This window comes from Sylvia atricapilla, chromosome 10, assembly GCF_009819655.1.
Source record: "Sylvia atricapilla isolate bSylAtr1 chromosome 10, bSylAtr1.pri, whole genome shotgun sequence".
Classification (NCBI taxonomy): domain Eukaryota; kingdom Metazoa; phylum Chordata; class Aves; order Passeriformes; family Sylviidae; genus Sylvia; species Sylvia atricapilla.
The window spans coordinates 19553754-19568014 of NC_089149.1; the positions used below are offsets into that span (position 1 = coordinate 19553754).

A 14261-nucleotide genomic window follows, 5' to 3' on the forward strand; every position below is an offset into this window, starting at 1 on the left:
CCAGCTCTCTCCAGGGACACATTTGCTCTTCAAAACACACTCGTGCCTACAGCTCCCACCACCCTCCTGAGCCCTGCCAGTGGAATGGCACGGCACTGGGAAGCGCCCCACTGCAGGAACAGGAGGCAGCACAGTGGCTTTAAGCCCCTGTGGAAAGGCTGCTCACAGCCCATCTGCACAGCCGACCGGCTGCCTTAGAGAGGTCCGGGTCATGCACTGGGACATTCTGTTCCCCCGGCAGGGGCAAACCCTGCTGGGCACTCATCCCCCTGAGGCTGAGCCCCACGATCCCCCCTGCTTGAACAAGCCCCCTCTTGCCAGCTGTCCCCAGCCACCAGCGTGGAGAGGCTGACGGCCCTTCGCAGTTCTGTGTCAGGGCCAAGCGGAGGCAGCCCAAGGTCAGCCTGGGCAGCCTCCTGCCAGCAGTTCAGCCCACAGGGAGGGATGGAGCGGGCTCAGGCTTACCCTCGTTCCTTGAGGAGAGGGAGGCCAGGAGACCAGGATGCAGAGCCTGGAGCAGAGCAGCCTTTATGTCCGTGTCCCAGAGCCCTGTGGGGCCACAAACATTCTTTGTTCGTGAAACATCCAGCCTCCTGGGAGTGGCCATTTGTGAGGCCTTGCTGCTGATGTGGTCCCTGCCTCTTTCATCTCAGGCAGTTTTCACCAATTCCACAGCACCCAACCGGGAATGATTATATGTGTCACAGCTTCCTAAGACCACTTGACTTGGAGGTCCCAGGCCAGTGGAGAAGGTGAGTTGAAATGAATTGATGTTGAATGTGGCTCCAGTTACAGTCAAATTCAGCCGTGAAGAGACACCTCAGGTCAGCTCTCAGGAGCTTTCAGTGCAGGCACTCTAGGCTACCCTGAGAGCCATTTCTTCCGTGGCTCATCACAGACATCCAGAAGACTGTGTGGGCAGTTGAGGCAGAGAGCCAACCCTGCACAACCCCATAGCGGGGAAGAGACCCAACTGTGCAGGGAGGTGGCAAAGCTCAGTGGCAAGGAAAGTGCATGTTCAGCTGCAAAGATGTCCCCCTGCAGGCCTGAGTGACAGCCATGGGGAACTTGCTTACAGTCCACAGGCAGCACCACGGCCTGCTTTGGGGATCAAAGAGATGCCGCGTCCTTCCCTGAAACAGACCCACAGCCACACTGACCTGTTTTGCTCAGCGTGCTCATCCCAGGGCCCAGAGACCTGGATGGTGGCTTGGGGGAAAAGGCTGAGGGCAGGGAGCCCAAAGCCCATGGCTCTTTGTTTCTGGGTCAGGGATGGGGTTTCCCATTCCATGCATTTTACATTTCAAAGGGACACTGGATCAGTCTCCCAGAGCACATGGGTGTCATCGTGATGTGCAAGAGCTGGGAAAATCCCTGAGCTCCAGGCCAACCTGAGTCACCCCGTGTGGACTTCAGTGGACTGGGTGCCACAGACTCAGGTGCCCAAGGGATAACAGAGGCCATATGCTCAGTGTTCTGCTGCCATGGAGGGTATTTCCCCACCTTCTCCTCCCCATGCATGGATCACCTGCTGCTTCTCTGCAATCTCCTGCATTTGCTGTCTCCCAAGGCATGCTCTTTTGGATGCTGCTCACGGGCTGTAGTGACTCAGAGTAGCCCAGAGCAACCCCAGAAGGCGTGGATGGAGCTCTGGAGGTCTTGTGCTCCTATCAACTGCTCTGGGCAGATCAAAGTGCCCTGGCTCCTCTGCAGGCTCCGGGCCTTGTCCTGCTGACTTCTAAGCCCTGACACAGCTGAAGAAAGAGGTCTCTATCCCTTGTGCAGCTCTTCCAGGCCTGTCCCTTGTCTTCCCCCAGGGAGCCCTGGGATTTCCTTTCTTGCAATTTGTGATTGCTGCCTCTTGCCCTTTGACAGCGCACCTCTCAGGAGAGTCTGGCTTCATTCTCTCCAGAACCTGCAGGGGGTGGTGGAGACAGCAGCTCCAGTCCCCCTCCACGCCTTGCTCATCTCCACCAGGTTGCACAAGTGCAGTGCCCTCGGCCTCCCCACAGGTGTCAGGTGCTGCAGCCCTTTTGTTCTGCCTGGTGCACTGGCAGTGCCTTTTGGGACTGTTCCTAAAATGTCTGGAAATGCCCCAGACAAAGGCTGAAGTTTTGGAGGCAAGAGGAGGCAAGAGGTGCTCTGGTATCCCTGGAATGCCTGAGTCCAGGCCACCATGTGCACTCCTTTGCACATCAGGATGATTCAGGTTTGCCTGAAGCTCCTGGATTTTCCCAACTCTTCCACATCACAGTGACTCCCACATCCAGATCCCAGCCTTGTGCTGGACACACTCAGCAGAGTGGGTCAATTTGTGTGGGAGCAAATGGGCCAATTTGTCTTTCAGGGACAGACGTAGGCACGCCTTTGGTCACCATGCTGCGTGTTGATTTCCTGGTTTTCTAGAGGATCCCAATTTCCCAAGCTGGGGCCAGAGCTCTGCTTGTAAACTGCATGAGGGCCTTGTTTAGTTTTAAGGGGACACTCGGCTGTGGAGATTCCCTTAGAGAAGTCCTTTGAGAGACAGTTCATTGAGTCCTTGGCTTTCTCCTCTTGGCTGGGAATCTGCCTGTGTTCCCCAGGCTCCTGGGCATAAACACAGGCTGCAGCAGGGAACGATAAGCGGTAACAGGGAGCCAGGCCCTCGTGCTCCTCACTCCTCTCCATGAGGAGCTTCCCTGCAGCCCACAGTCATCCTGCTTTGCCACTGAGCTTTGCCACAGCCCTGCAGAGGTGCATCTCTTCTTCTCCACAGGACTGTGCAGCCTTGACCTACGGCCAGAGTTTACCCACCGTCTGCTCTCTGTCAAAATCTCCCCTGGGGAGAATTGTGTCAGGGCTGGCTGGTGCACCTGCACCAACTGCACTTGAGGGCTCACTCACGGTGTCTCTCAGGGCTAGATTCCACCGTGATGGATGGCTGCAGTCCCCAGGAAGAGGGCAAAGTGGGAAAGGCAATCCTTGTGACACAAACCCCCTCCAGTCTTCCTCCACTCCGGCCTCAGACCTCTGAGCCAATTGGCCTCGTGCTTCTGGGACACAGATGGATCGTTTGGACATTGGGACATGGCCCACTCACTTGGGCCTGCTCCTGACAGGAACTTAAACCACTCAGTCATCTGCTGGCAAAGTGGCACGGGACAGTGCCAGCAGTCCTGGGGACTACTGGAGTGTGTTGAGGAGCACTTCCCACTACAGGGGGAAGTGGAGAGCCTGACCAGAGGAGAGGCACTGCTGGGCCTGCTCTTTGCATCTTTCTCTCTCAACAGGAGTGACGTGGATTTCAGGGGGGCTGGCCACTCGCTGCATATGGAATTGGATGGATGGCAGCACTCAAGGACTTGTGGTCAAGAGCTCGATGTCCAACTCAAGTGGTGTCCAAGCAGGGACGAGTGTGGTTTCTCAGGGTTTGGTAATGAGACCAGGAATATTTAACACCTTGTTGGGAGACATGGGGGGAGCGACTGAGTGCATCCTCAGCAGGTTTGTGGATGGCACTGAGCTGAGTGATGGGCTTGATGCTCTAGAAGAAGGGATGCCATACTGAGGGACCGGGAGAGGTGGGTCTCTGCAAATATAGTATTCTGGGCTGCATGCAGAGCCGTGTGGCAGCAGGCCAAGGGAGCGGATTGTCCTGCTCTGCTTGGTTCTCATGACACCAAGGCTGGGGCACTGCATCAGGCTGTAGGAGCCACAGCCTAGAGAAACACAGGGACCTGCTGCACTGAGTCCAGAGGAGCCACACAGACCATCAGGCACCTGGAGCCCTTGCCCTGTGAGGACAGGAGGAGAGGAGAGGAGAGGAGAGGAGAGGAGGCTACCAGGTGACATTCATTTAAGAAAGAGGAGGATAATTGCTTAGGGTGGGTAGGGATGGGGCAAAGGCTACTTACTAAAAGATGAAATCAGGTGTATTTGATTAGATATTGGGAAGGAAGCTTTTCCTCTGAGAGGGGTGAGACACTGGAACAGGTTGTCCAGAGAAGATGTAGAAGGCATTTCTGGGGTCTCGAGCTAGATGATTTTAAGGTCCATTCCATCCCCAAGTGATTCTAAGACTGATGGCACGACTCTGAGTTGTACCAAGTGGGAGAACAACATTTGAGATGAAAGAGGCAGGGACCACATCAGCAGCAAGGCCTCACAAATGGCCACTCCCAGGAGTCTGGATGTTTCACAAAGAAGGAATGTTTGTGGCCCCACAGGGCTCTGGGACACAGCATAAAAGGCTGCTCTGCTCCAGGCTCTGCATCCTGGTCTCCGGCCTCCCTCTCCTCAAGGAACGAGGTAAGCCTGAGCCCGCTCCATCCCTCCCTGTGGGCTGAACTGCTGGCATGGAGGCTGCCCAGGCTGATCCTTGGGCTGCCTCCGCTTGGCCCTGACACAGAACTGCTGAAGGGCCGTCAGCCTCTCCACGCTGGTGGCTGGGGACAGCTGGCAAGAGGGGGCTTTGTTCCAGCAGGAGGGGATCCGTGGGGCTCAGCCTCAGGGGGATGAGTGCCCAGCAGGGTTTGCCCCTGCCGGGGGGGGAACAGAATGTCCCAGTGCATGCCCGGACATCTCTAAGGCAGCCGTGTCTGCTGTGCAGATGGGCTGTGAGCAGCCTTTCCACAGGGGCCTTAAAGCCACTGTGCTGCCTCCTGTTCCTGCAGTGGGGCGGCTTCCCGTGCCGTGCCATTCCACTGGCAGGGCTCCAGGAGGGTGGTGGGAGCTGTAGGCACCGAGTGTGTTTTGAAGAGCAAATGTGTCCCTGGAGAGAGCTGGGGGCCAGAGAGACTGACAGAGTGATGCTGAGGCAGGTTGTTGGTGCGTGCTGTGTGTTGCAGCTTTGCCTCCTGCTCTGAGAGATGTCTTGCTGCAGACCCTGTCCCCCACGGCCCTGCGGCCCCTGTGGCCCAACGCCCCTTGCCAGCAGCTGCAGTGAGCCCTGCCTGGCCCGCTGCGCTGACTCCACGGTGTACATCGAGCCTTCGCCGGTGGTGGTGACCCTGCCGGGCCCCATCCTCACCTCCTTCCCTCAGAGCACAGCCGTGGGATCCTCTCTGTCAGCTGCTGTGGGCAGCTCCCTCAGCACCTCGGGGGTTCCCATCTCTTCTGGGGGCTCCCTTGGCCTGGGGGGGTCAGGCCTGTGTCTGCCTCTCTCCCGCTGCGGTCAGATCTGCTGAGGCCGGCGCACCGTCCCCTTTGTCCCTGCCTAAGGGGCCCGTCTCTTTCCCTCCCTGACCCCTGCACACGTGTTCCTTGCTCTCTCTTCTGTGACGCTGCTCTTGCTCCTTCCCATTAAAGCCTTTGTGCAGCAATCTTTGTGAGCTGTGGTCCTTCGTTCTCCTCGTCCATCAGCTGCCACCTGCTCTGCAGGGAAGATCCTTCCCGCTCTCATGGCAACAAATGGAACCCCAACGGTGGGGAGCTGCCCAGTGTTGGTAGATGTCCTTGGACTGATTGCAGAGCAATGGAAAGGAATTGGCAGGGAAGAGAGGAAAAGAAGCCGCAGATGAAAGGAGCAAGGAAGGAGCAGTGGACAGGGCACACAAGTAATGCCACACAGAGTAAGCTGCTGTCACTGTGGGAAGGGTCCAACCTGGAAAGAGCTGCCCAGAGCGTGTTCCCAGCCTCCTTTTTTGCATCTGACACAGGAGCCAAGAGCCCCAGAGCAGCCTCCTGTGCCTGCCCCATTTGGAGTGGGTGGTCTCCAGCTCAGCTGTGTGTGATTCATCAGAGAACAGTCCACAAGTGACCCAGCAGCAGAGCAGAGCTGTGAGGGTGTGAGCATGCTGAGGGAAGGCCTGAGGGGACAAAAAGGCTGAGGTCCCACTGAGATTTGAACTCAGATCACTGGATTCAGAGTCCAGAGTGCTCACCATTACACCATGGGACCTTCTGCTCACATCACCTCTGGCCCCTCACTCAGCCAACCTCGCTCAGCCTTATGCCCCCAGCTGAGGCTGCCTGTCTCTCCATCGCCTCGGACACCTATCACCAAGTGCAGCATTCCTGCACGGCCCCCAGGCACTCTCTAAGCACACCTCCCTTCAAGGCAGCCACACAGCTCCTTCTGCAAGCCTGCCATGGCCTCTCTTACAAGTGCCACGCTCCAAATTCCCAGAATCTTGTCTTTCCCAGACGGTAACAAGCTCTTTCTGACTCAGGCCAGGCCTTGGGAAGTCACCAGCACACAGCAGAGGCCCCCGTGCCTTGTCTTCTCCAGCCCAAGCCCCTCCAGCTCCTTCAGGACTAAGGAGAGGGAAACATTGCCCCATCTCTACAAGAGGTGAAGAAAGACCCTTTGGGCACCCCAGGAAAGGGGCGGCAGAGGCAAGGAGAAAGGACAGGTGACACACCAGTTCCTGCAGTCTGCTTGTGCCAGGGCCCACCTGGCTCAAAGCCAGTCTGTGCCTTCTGGGCTGGGAGGTGCCCAGAGTCCTGGGCAGGAGGCACGGCTGTGGGAGCAGGAGCAGTGGCTCAGCCGATCATCTGTGGGAGAAGAACGTGCAGAGGGATGAAGCAGTGCTGCTCGGGACCAGGAGAGGCCAGGCTGAAGGAAAAGCCTGGTCTGCCTTGGCCAGGAATGACCGAGCCCTGCTCACCTGCTTGGAAAGCAGCTCTGCCAAGCACTGCCCCGCAGGGCTCCCGCAGCTCTGCTGCTCCCTGCTCCTGCCAGCCACAGCCTGTGCTGCCTCCTGCTCCTCCAGTGCCCACGGGCACCGCCTCCCGCACTGCCACCTGACAGCTGTGCTCCTGCAGCTCTCACCCCTGGCTGCCCCCTCCTTCCAGCCCCCGGCACACACCCCAGCTCCAGCTCCAGCTCCTGCCATGTGCCTGCGCTCCTCTGGCTCTGACACGTGGCCTTGGAAACTCACAGCGCTGGGTGCTCATAAGGGAGCCACTGCAGGTCTAGAACACAAGTCCCGTGTCAGGTGCCCCAGCAGCGGTGCAGCGGCGGTGAAAAAAGTGCCTTAGCAGAGGATGGTTTCGATCCATCGACCTCTGGGTTATGGGCCCAGCACGCTCTCGCTGCGCCACTCTGCTCCTCCTGAGGCCTGCCTGCCACTGCCCTCACTGCGGCCTCGTGCTGCCGGCCACTGCTGGCCCTCCCTGCCTCCCTGCCTCTCTGCCCCACCAAATACACTCCCGGAATAATTCATCTCCCTTGGCCGGCCGCTCCACTCCTCCAGGGCCTGCCCTTGCCCGTCTCCCACACCTCCCAAACAAAGCCCTGCACAGACACTTGCCCTGTGACCACCCACGCCGCCACCGCTGCACGTGCTCAAGGCACCCCCGGAGGCAGCCTGCAGCCTTGGGCCTTCCTACACATGAGGGCACCTGAAATCCAGCCACATCCCGACGCCTGCAGCCCTGCCACAAATCCAGCTCCGCTCCCAGCACGCTGCACGACCGCACCTGCCCGACAGTTCAGTTCTTTGCTGCCCAAGGAGGGACACGGCTTGTCTTTGCTTGGAATTGCCAACAGCAGGAATTCTCCTCTTTTAGCCGTGCAGATTCTGCTGTCTCAGCTCAGTGCTGCTCATGGTCACCGGGCAGTAAAAGCTGAGAGCTCTAGGCACTCTGTGCCAAGCAGGTTGTCAAGCTGCAGCTCCTTGCCTTTCCCCCCCGCCGGGTGCTAGTGCAGGGTGATGAAATGCTCAGCAGCTCCAGGTGCTGCTCTGCATTTTCCCTTTCCTTCCTCATTGATGCTGACAAGGTCTCTGAGCTTCTTTTCCCTTGCAGGGCTTCCCCCAGAGCGAGTGTCTTGGCTGCAGGGCATGGAGCTGGCAGCAGCAATGGGCTTCTGTCGCCTGCCCTTACCTGTGCCCCTCATCAGGCTTCTGCTTGCCCTGAAGAAGGGCCCTCAGGAGCCAGGCAAGGCTGCAGCAGCTCCTCCCTTGCAGCCAGAGCCCAAAAAGGGGCGTGTGCCCCGTAGTTGCAGGATTCGAACCTGCGCGGGGAAACCCCAATGGATTTCTAGTCCATCGCCTTCACCACTCGGCCACAACTACCTGCTCCAGCCCTCCCTGCCCTGCTCATCACAAACCCTGGGCCACCACACCGACGCCCGGGCACTCCAGCCCGAGCCTCCTGTTACACACCCCTCTTGGAGATTGCTCCAGGAATCACTGGCAAGGGCATCAGCAAAAGCCAGATTTACTATTCAAGGAAAGCACAACAAACTTCCTTGGCCGGATGCGTTCTACTACTTACAGGACAGTTGAGGCACAACAAGGAAAAACAACCAACAACAAAACCAAACAAAATCCAAACAATCAAATTAACTGAGAACTATCAAGGGGCTGGGATGTGAGTGTGTGTGTGTGTGTGTGTGTGTGATCAAAGACAGTGAGGGCAAGCGTATGTGGAAACACGGTCTAAAAGCTTGACAGCACTCAAACTTAACAGTATTTTGACTTCACTTATACCTTAGCTATACACTTCATTAATATTTTAGCCTTAAAATTTGACAGAGGAAAAGCTCTTAATTGCATTTAATCTGACTATAACTTCAAAGTTATACTTAGCAACTCAGAAGAACATCACTTAGCAGCATTTAGTTGAGTCTGTAACTGTAACTTAACCTTACTTACAGGCCTAACTTACTTAGATAGCCCAGGTATTTAAACACCTAAGAAAGCAGTATTTCTCCCACATTTGCTAGACTATATGCACACGTGCATGCATGCAGGCCTGAGGAGGCAGTGCAAGCAGAGTACCTGAGAAAACTTCCCCTCAGCGGTCAGTGAAACACTCACTTTGGATGCCTTGGCATCTCCTGATGGGCAAAACTCCAGGACTCAAGGAGTGAGGGTGTCAGCCTGGGACTCGTTGTTCAGCAATCCTCCGAGTACAGCGACCCTGAGGGTTCACTGGCTCTGAGAGTCATCCCACTCAGAGGGACATGGCTGGTCACAGCCTGCTGCGGTGCAGGAGAGCTCAAATGGTCTCCTTTTGGACCACTGTCTATAGGGTTGCAGGAGAGTGGCCTTCAGTCGTAACCACGTTTCACCCTGGCCACAGTTTGTGTTGGCACTTTCTCTGGAAGTGTGAGAACAGGAATGTTACGGCGTTCAGGCAACAGAACTATTTTCCAAGACTGATCATAAGGAAAACAGGAGCCTGTTAGACAGCAGTTCTTGGGAAGAGACAGTGTTTCTGGTGAGCTCAGGAAGAGCTGAGACCAGGTGCCCTTTCCAAGCCTAAGGCCCAACCGGCATTTCTCAGATCTCAGTGCAACCAGAAAAAGGTGAGGGGGAGGATTTCACCAGCACAGCTCCACCCCACATTTGTAGCTGGGACCCTGGAGGAGGCAGATGGGCCCCTGGGGCCACGTTCCAGAGGCCTGAGGGGCACAGCCCCAGAGGCTCCTGCTGCAGCTCTGTGCTCCTTGGCCTGAGCCAGGCATCTGGGACACCCTGCCCTGTGGCTGTGCTCATTCACCCTCTCATCTGCTCCTCCCTCTGACAAGCCTTGACAGAAGCAGCTGCAAGAGGAAGCATCCCCTCAAGCAAACCAGCTGAGCACTGAAAGGCCCCTCAGCACAGCAGAGGCTGTTGCATGACACAGCTGGGAACAGCCCTGACCATAAGAGCAGCATCAGCCTCCCCTGAGCAGCCTGAGCCACGGTGGGGAGCAAAGGATAACCAGTCATCCCAGGACAGCCTTGGAACACTGTCTCCAGGAATGGTAGCCCAAATGGAAGACCACCACTGTAGCTGCACTTTTGGAAACACTGTCCGAGTGTCTTGGGAATTGTTTCCAGGAGTTACCACCAGGGATTATGACACAGATGGAACAGAAGGTTCCATCTGTGATGACAAAAGCAAATCCTCTTGTGAGCCCATAAACGGCTGTGTCCTGAGGGAGGCTCCTGGAGGCCTCCTGGACCACAGCAGCCTCTGCCAGCATCTCTCTCTGGGTGAAACATCTCTTGCATATTGAGAAGTGTGAAGCTGGGCTACTCAAAAGACCATCAGTGGTGATGAGGCCTGGTTTGATCCACACACACATTCCCCCCACACGCCTTGAAGCAGAGCCCACGCTTGGTTGAGAAATGCAAAGGGACCTGATGTATTTCACTGAGCTCCAGGGGCATTTTCAATAGGTACATTTACACACCTAAATACAGAAAGTGTGTGTGCGAGAGAGAGACGGAGAGTGATGGAATAGATAATGGTATGAACGTTGGTACTATGAATTTGTAATTAAGTTCTGGCTGTGAGTGTGGATCATGTGTAGCTAAATCCTTTGGCATCCTTTTCATTTTTTAATTTTGCCATCAAATTTTGTTGAAGCCACACTGCCTATGTCTCCAGCCATGAAAAGAAGAAGTGCTTTTCTCCTTTCCAGCTCACAATCCTGTCCCCATCCCACTGGCAAATGCCAACATCAGCAAGAGAAGAGAGAAGATTGATTTTGCTATGCCTTTGACAGGATTGTAAAGTCACTCAAAATACCCCTATTAACTTCAATAAGGAAGAAAGTGGTACAGGGCTCTGCAGGGCCATGATCTCCAGGTTCCAGACTCAAGCTCAGAGACTGGGGCTTTGGTGCTCGGGTGTAGTTGCTGAGAGTTCTTGGCGGAGCTGCGGGTAAGCTCAGAGGAGCAGCCAGTGCTCACCCTGCCAGAGCAGGGGGCAGCTGATGGACGAGGAGAACGAAGGACCACAGCTCACAAAGATTGCTGCACAAAGGCTTTAATGGGAAGGAGCAAGAGCAGCGTCACAGAAGAGAGAGCAAGGAACACGTGTGCAGGGGTCAGGGAGGGAAAGAGACGGGCCCCTTAGGCAGGGACAAAGGGGACGGTGCGCCGGCCTCAGCAGATCTGACCGCAGCGGGAGAGAGGCAGACACAGGCCTGACCCCCCCAGGCCAAGGGAGCCCCCAGAAGAGATGGGAACCCCCGAGGTGCTGAGGAGCTGCCCACAGCAGCTGACAGAGAGGATCCCACGGCTGTGCTCTGAGGGAAGGAGGTGAGGATGGGGCCCGGCAGGGTCACCACCACCGGCGAAGGCTCGATGTACACCGTGGAGTCAGCGCAGCGGGCCAGGCAGGGCTCACTGCAGCTGCTGGCAAGGGGCGTTGGGCCACAGGGGCCGCAGGGCCGTGGGGGACAGGGTCTGCAGCAAGACATCTCTCGGAGCAGGAGGCAAAGCTGCAACACACAGCACGCACCAACAACCTGCCTCAGCATCACTCTGTCAGTCTCTCTGGCCCCCAGCTCTCTCCAGGGACACATTTGCTCTTCAAAACACACTCGGTTCCTACAGCTCCCACCACCCTCCTAGAGCCCTGCCAGTGGAATGGCACGGCATGGGAAGCCGCCCCACTGCAGGAACAGGAGGCAGCACAGTGGCTTTAAGGCCCCTGTGGAAAGGCTGCTCACAGCCCATCTGCACAGCAGACACGGCTGCCTTAGAGATGTCCGGGCATGCACTGGGACATTCTGTTCTCCCCGGCAGGGGCAAACCCTGCTGGGCACTCATCCCCCTGAGGCTGAGCCCCACGGATCCCCTCCTGCTGGAACAAAGCCCCCTCTTGCCAGCTGTCCCCAGCCACCAGCGTGGAGAGGCTGACGGCCCTTCAGCAGTTCTGTGTCAGGGCCAAGCGGAGGCAGCCCAAGGATCAGCCTGGGCAGCCTCCATGCCAGCAGTTCAGCCCACAGGGAGGGATGGAGCGGGCTCAGGCTTACCTCGTTCCTTGAGGAGAGGGAGGCCAGAGACCAGGATGCAGAGCCTGGAGCAGAGCAGCCTTTTATGCCGTGTCCCAGAGCCCTGTGGGGCCACAAACATTCCTTGTTCGTGAAACATCCAAACTCCTGGGAGTGGCCATTTGTGAGGCCTTGCTGCTGCTGAGGTCCCTGCCTCTTTCATCTCAGGCAGTTTTCACCAATTCCACAGCACCCAACCTGGGAATGATTCATATGTGTCACAGCTTCCTAAGACCACTTGACTTGGAGGTCCCAGGCCAGTGGAGAAGGTGAGTTGAAATGAATTGATGTTGAATGTGGCTCCAGTTACAGTCAAATTCAGCCGTGAAGAGACACCTCAGGTCAGCTCTCAGGAGCTTTCAGTGCAGGCACTCAGGCTAACCCTGAGAGCCATTTCTTCCGTGGCTCATCACAGACATCCAGAAGACTGTGTGGGCAGTTGAGGCAGAGAGCCAACCCTGCACAACCCCATAGCGGGGAAGAGACCCAACTGTGCAGGGAGGTGGCAAAGCTCAGTGGCAAGGAAAGTGCATGTTCAGCTGCAAAGATGTCCCCTGCAGGCCTGAGTGACAGCCATGGGGAACTTGCTTACAGTCCACAGGCAGCACCACGGCCTGCTTTGGGGATCAAAGAGATGCCGCGTCCTTCCCTGAAACAGACCCACAGCCACACTGACCTGTTTTGCTCAGCGTGCTCATCCCAGGGCCCAGAGACCTGGATGGTGGCTTGGGGGAAAAGGCTGAGGGCAGGGAGCCCAAAGCCCATGGCTCTTTGTTTCTGGGTCAGGGATGGGGTTTCCCATTCCATGCATTTTACATTTCAAAGGGACACTGGATCAGTCTCCCAGAGCACATGGGTGTCATCGTGATGTGCAAGAGCTGGGAAAATCCCTGAGCTCCAGGCCAACCTGAGTCACCCCGTGTGGACTTCAGTGGACTGGGTGCCACAGACTCAGGTGCCCAAGGGATAACAGAGGCCATATGCTCAGTGTTCTGCTGCCATGGAGGGTATTTCCCCACCTTCTCTCCCCATGCATGGATCACCTGCTGCTTCTCTGCAATCTCCTGCATTTGCTGTCTCCCAAGGCATGCTCTTTTGGATGCTGCTCACGGGCTGTAGTGACTCAGAGTAGCCCAGAGCAACCCCAGAAGGCGTGGATGGAGCTCTGGAGGTCTTGTGCTCCTATCAACTGCTCTGGGCAGATCAAAGTGCCCTGGCTCCTCTGCAGGCTCCGGGCCTTGTCCTGCTGACTTCTAAGCCCTGACACAGCTGAAGAAAGAGGTCTCTATCCCTTGTGCAGCTCTTCCAGGCCTGTCCCTTGTCTTCCCCCAGGGAGCCCTGGGATTTCCTTTCTTGCAATTTGTGATTGCTGCCTCTTGCCCTTTGACAGCGCACCTCTCAGGAGAGTCTGGCTTCATTCTCTCCAGAACCTGCAGGGGGTGGTGGAGACAGCAGCTCCAGTCCCCCTCCACGCCTTGCTCATCTCCACCAGGTTGCACAAGTGCAGTGCCCTCGGCCTCCCCACAGGTGTCAGGTGCTGCAGCCCTTTTGTTCTGCCTGGTGCACTGGCAGTGCCTTTTGGGACTGTTCCTAAAATGTCTGGAAATGCCCCAGACAAAGGCTGAAGTTTTGGAGGCAAGAGGAGGCAAGAGGTGCTCTGGTATCCCTGGAATGCCTGAGTCCAGGCCACCATGTGCACTCCTTTGCACATCAGGATGATTCAGGTTTGCCTGAAGCTCCTGGATTTTCCCAACTCTTCCACATCACAGTGACTCCCACATCCAGATCCCAGCCTTGTGCTGGACACACTCAGCAGAGTGGGTCAATTTGTGTGGGAGCAAATGGGCCAATTTGTCTTTCAGGGACAGACGTAGGCACGCCTTTGGATCACCATTGCTGCGTGTTGATTTCCTGGTTTTCTAGAGGATCCCAATTTCCCAAGCTGGGGCCAGAGCTCTGCTTGTAAACTGCATGAGGGCCTTGTTTAGTTTTCAGGGGACACACGGCTGTGGAGATTCCCTTAGAGAAGTCCTTTGAGAGACAGTTCATTGAGTCCTTGGCTTTCTCCTCTTGGCTGGGAATCTGCCTGTGTTCCCCAGGCTCCTGGGCATAAACACAGGCTGCAGCAGGGAACGATAAGCGGTAACAGGGAGCCAGGCCCTCGTGCTCCTCACTCCTCTCCATGAGGAGCTTCCCTGCCAGCCCACAGTCATCCTGCTTTGCCACTGAGCTTTGCCACAGCCCTGCAGAGGTGCATCTCTTCTTCTCCACAGGACTGTGCAGCCTTGACCTACGGCCAGAGTTTACCCACCGTCTGCTCTCTGTCAAAATCTCCCCTGGGGAGAATTGTGTCAGGGCTGGCTGGTGCACCTGCACCAACTGCACTTGAGGGCTCACTCACGGTGTCTCTCAGGGCTAGATTCCACCGTGATGGATGGCTGCAGTCCCCAGGAAGAGGGCAAAGTGGGAAAGGCAATCCTTGTGACACAAACCCCCTCCAGTCTTCCTCCACTCCGGCCTCAGACCTCTGAGCCAATTGGCCTCGTGCTTCTGGGACACAGATG

The 14261-nt window shown here is 56.6% G+C and overlaps 2 non-coding genes across 2 annotated transcripts; both read right to left on the minus strand.

Moving 5' to 3' along the window:
* Nucleotides 1–5806: 5806 nt before the first annotated feature.
* Nucleotides 5807–5878, minus strand: TRNAQ-CUG (transfer RNA glutamine (anticodon CUG)). Its single transcript has one exon. It is a non-coding gene; the product is annotated as a tRNA-Gln (tRNA).
* Nucleotides 5879–7916: 2038 nt separating this feature from the next.
* TRNAS-AGA (transfer RNA serine (anticodon AGA)) lies at nucleotides 7917–7997 on the minus strand. Its single transcript has one exon. It is a non-coding gene; the product is annotated as a tRNA-Ser (tRNA).
* Nucleotides 7998–14261: the final 6264 nt, after the last annotated feature.